Below are 5,149 nucleotides of genomic sequence, written 5' to 3'. Positions count from 1 at the left end.
CCACCTCAGTCACCCTCTCTGCTCTGTCGGGGTGGCTCTACTTGTGTAAGCGGTTAATAGAACAGGTTCTGTAGAGATCCATGTGGAATCAGCTGACGCGCGTGTAAAAGGAGTGCGCTTCTTCTTTACGCTAACATGGACCTGTAAGGCTGAGTTCATACTTGAGTCATTTTGGCCCCGTGACTGCCCAAATAAGTTAAGTGTGCAGTGATTCTAATAGCGACGCCTGTTATCTGCATGTCATACTGACTCACATTAATTCACTACCACAGCAAACTCCCTATGCGTGTTACTGCAAGGCACAGTGTTCTACACCACTATCAAGGCTCCCTGCAGCCCGGAAATAGCCCTTTTTAACGTGATTCACCGCAAATAAATTCGGATCAAAGCAAATCTTTTCGGAAAATTCGCCGAACCGGCCGAATTGAATTTTCGAGAAATTCTCTCATCTCTAGTTAAAGGTATTGTTTTTTTTTTTGTTTTTAAACAAAAAAATCTCGTATAAAAGCTCAAGGGGGCCTGTCCAAAAAAGTAGCATGCCATCTATGTATCCCCATCATGAGAGAATATGGTGGCAATATTTCCAAGTATGATTGTTAGGGAAAATTGTCTTTCCCAAATAAAAATTTGTGTGGAATAGGGCCCATTTAGTTCCCATTGATACCTGTGGTGGTTTTATCAAACATAAAAATGTTTACCGTTTGCCATGTGTTGTTTAAGCATGTTGAAATCGTCTGTAATCCCTTGTCAAGAGGGATACTGCTATGTGACTCCTCAATGTCAGTTGTCACCAGAAAAGTATTTAGAGAAACTTTCATATGATTTGTAATTTTTCAAAGTTCAATGGTTTCCTTAAGATTTGAAGGTATTTTTGTGATGATTGGTTGTAGGAAGGAATCCACTAGTTCGCTGGCGTGCACTGAAATCGAGCTGATGCCCAAAATAATGGGGTGGACTGTGGGGTCATTTAAGTTTTTGTGGACTTTAGGGAGTGCTTTAAATGTAGGGATCAATGGGTGTTTGATATGAAGGTAGTCCTTATTAGGTTTGTCAATAGTATTCGCAATATATGCATCCCACACTTTGAAATGAAATTCATTTTTAGACCCATTTTTAGTTCCAACACCATGTCTGCTATTGGTGTGTACCATTCTCTAATTTCTAATATTCAACAAGCTTTGCTTGATAAAAATATTTATTAAATATGCCAATGTTTCAAATAGCTGTATGACATTTTTTAAAATTTATTATGTCTTTTGGAGTCAAACTTACAAAGATGTGTTGTTGATAGTATCATCTGTAAAAGGGCTGTTTGATTATACAAGAAATAATAATTATTTATTGTTTAGTACACCAATGGTCACAGCATACCCCTAAGGAACCCTTTTGGTGAAACACGTAGGAAATTGAGACAAAACTTCTTCTTCTACTGTCCACACTTTACCCCCTAACAGGGGTGTTTCATAGGTTTACCCTAGGACAAATCCTATATCCCATGACTGTTAATGGGTTATGGACCATATATTAATTGATTGTACATAAAACATTTGACTATTTTCCATTATTATACGTACATTATATCTGATTTGCCAAAAAACCCAGATTTTTTTTTTTTTGTTAAAATTTCATGTTTTCATTTCGTTAAGATGATAATCTATAATTCTCCTCAAGGTCTTGAAGTCTTTCTCAAAACCTTGAACATTCCTGTTATACAACTAAAGACATGTCTAAGTCTGATCCCTTTCTGCCCTAGCACAAGCATTTAACCATGGATCAGTGGCAAGAGGTACTACTTACTAATTGTTTTTACTAGGAGTTTTTCTTCTACCAGATAAACAAGGAATTTAGCATTAGTGATCTAATGGTGAATAGAATAGGAGTGTTTTTGATGGTGCACGTCGGCTCTCTTTCCCACTTTTCCATAAAAAACAACAAAATAATTATGAACATACATAGGGTGTATTTATAAGATTTTTGCCTGGGATTCGATCATATTTTTGTTCATGTTATTAATTTTTCCTGACAGGTTCACTTTTCCCTATTGCTCCAGCTTCCTTTGCTTATATTTTGCCCTTCAAATTTGCCCATCCAAAATGTGTAAAATTCTTCAAATAGATTGGGTTCACTTAAGCATTTTTACTGTCAGAATACTATTTACACTGACTGGCATAGAGGGATCTATGTATTCTCTTGCAAGTGTAATGTTCATCAGTTTTTAAAACCCCAAGTAGACTTGATAAAGCACATAAACAAAAAGAGTGAGATCTGGGGTCTTTTAGGCAAACCAAAGTGTATTGAGTGAATTATATTATACATCATATAAAACACATTAAATTTAGTGGTATATGAAGTACATCATTTTGATAGGTCCACCCCAGATAAATGAGGTGGGATAAAGGACCTGATTGCTAGACTAAGTATCCCTAAATGAGCCCCCCCAAAAAAAAAAAAAATCGCTAAAAAGATATTGTCTTGTACCCCGACACGTTTTGCCTGTCAGCTTCCTCAGGAGATCTGCGAGTAGCGTTACATGACTGTACATAGAGGTAACACACGTATTGTATGTTAATACAAGACTTTACCAAATATGCATTGTGAAACAGTGCATTAGTTGATAAATACCTTTAAAATATTCAAAACATTACGCATGTAGTAACATAAAAATATAGTTATAGTGCACACAACTTGTTTCTGAAACTCCTAATGGTTATAACTGGATTGACTAGTTAAAAATATTATAAAAATCAGTCTATATTTACAGATAGAAACTGTCAAAATAGACCTTGTGGATTGGATGGATGGATTTTATAGGTATGGTATGGCTACTATGACATTGCATTGCTCAATAATTGTATTACATTTTTCCTTTGGTACAGTGATTTATTTGAGGTTTGTACTTATGTTGTGAATAAGGTTATGTTATTTGTTGTGAATAAGGTTAGGTAATAAATAAATGATCTTACTTACTTATTCAGGAATTATCATATGATGTCATCCTGTGGGTGAAAACGTTTTTCTCATAGCACTCGCCAAAAGTGACAGAGGTAAATAGGGATGATTGCTAGAAATTATTCAAAACTGAACTTGCATTGTGAGACAGTAAAACGATAAGGGAATGTCAAAATTTCTAAAATTATTCCTAATTTGTGGTTTTCAAAAATAATTATAGCAGAGGTTGCACAGGTGATTTATATTTAGCAATTAAAGAATGAAGCTGATAATAAGGGGGAAATTCCCCTTATAGTTAAAGTATAAAGAAAATGTTCTTGGAACCTCATAGTACTTGTTAATGATTAAAAAGAAATAATAATAATAAACTTCCATGCCAGGAGAGAATAGGATGGTAAATTGTTTACAAAATTTCCAAGTACTTTCACAATGTAGCAAGATTTGGAGAGTTTCTGCAGACGGAGGTGTTGCAAGTGTCTAAGATAAGGGCTGGGAATGAAAAATTCCTACCCTTATAGGCTGGCTAGTTGGCTTCAGGTAAAAGTAGTGCGGACGTGTAGTGATGGTGCCCATGTCTAGTTTCAGTAGAGAAGCCACTTCCGCCCTTTTCTGTCATCAGCCCTATTAAGCCGTCCATATGAAAATGTTGGGCGGCTCAATGGTTCGTAGCTAGGCTACGGTACATAGTATCCCTTGCTAGTCTAGGGTACGTAATATCCCTTACTCATTCTCATTCTCATTAAAAACAAAACTAACAAAAAGATTAAAAAAAAAAACAACACACACAAAAGTTTTTTTTAAATATCTTTTTATTTTTTTACTAGTAGTTACGTACATTCCAGCAATGTATTAAGTGTCTATTAGGCTGTATTTCAGCAATGGGTGTTTAGGTTCCTCATATAAGTGCTGCTCTCCTCTACTGCTCCATGTCTGTGACAAAAGCAAGGCTGCCGTCACAGCCTAGCTGTCAGCAGGGTCAGCACTTGGGATCAGAAAGGTTACTTGAGGAAAGCGCTCTCCTTCTGCTGCCCTCTTGCGAATGGCTGAACCAATGTAACAACACACCGGGAAAAAAAAGCCTGACTCTCCCCTCCAGATTAATGGCAGATCATCCCTGATGACATCCCACATCCTGATGACATCCCGCAACAGTTGCTGACAATCCCAGCTTGCAGCGAAGGCAGCCGCAGCCCACGCAACTGGAAAGATGGCATCCTCCATCCCTTTAGCAAGTCAACATGCAGGAGAAGGATCAAGCGAGCTGATCTTTTTATAAGGAGCTCCCCCTCCCAGTCTCTACAGCAGCTTACTCCTGATACAGAGTGAATTTTGGATTGGTTCTAAGGGATATTACAAGCGGCACTTGACACTACAGTGAAGCGGATGTGTCACACTTAACCTCTTCCTCACTAAAGCTCAGGCATCTCTCTCTTGGCCATGCAGACAGTTCTGACTCTGGGTGTGCCAAAGCTACCAAGCTTTATCAGTTATGTCCAACCCACCCACAATCAGAAACTAGCCTCTAAATCATCCCTGACCATTTAGCTAGCTCAGACAGTACTCAGTGTTCCTGCAATGTGTCTCCACTAGTGCCCCTACCTTCTGAGCTAGTTCCTGTACACCTGTTGCTTGATTCAGTGTTTCCCCTGTCCAGCTCCTGCTTTAACCCCTTGTTGCCTAGTCTGTTGTTTGCAGCCTATTCCCTTGTGCTGTTCCAGTGTTCCTCTCTGTCTGAGGATATTGCTGTGTCACTTTTGGCTCCTGTTGCTTCCAGTGTATCCTGTGTTCCCTGTGTCTACAATGGCCCCTGTGTCACTGGTGTTTATTTCCTGTATCCCTGGCATTTAACCCCTTGCTTGTGAACTGACCTCTCTTGATTGCTGCCTGCCCTGACCCCGGCCTTCCTTGACGATTCTTTGCTTAGTGATTTGGTCATTAATGAAAAATGTACGGTGAAGGCCACCAATAAGGGGATATTTCAGGCCAATATCCATATCTATTAGAAAAATAACAAAGTTTTATTATTATTTACATTAAAAACAGAAAATATTCAAATTACATAAAATACAGTAAAAAAACATAATCACATATCTCTGGTTTCTGAATCTGTTCTGAATTAATCTCTACGCGCTTCTTCAGGAGATAGGAGAGAGAGTCCATAATCATGGAAATATACATTCTCATTAGTATGCTTACATTA

The sequence above is a fragment of the Pyxicephalus adspersus genome, chromosome 4, assembly GCF_032062135.1.
Source record: "Pyxicephalus adspersus chromosome 4, UCB_Pads_2.0, whole genome shotgun sequence".
NCBI classification, from domain to species: domain Eukaryota; kingdom Metazoa; phylum Chordata; class Amphibia; order Anura; family Pyxicephalidae; genus Pyxicephalus; species Pyxicephalus adspersus.
Note: the sequence above shows the minus strand (reverse complement) of the source record.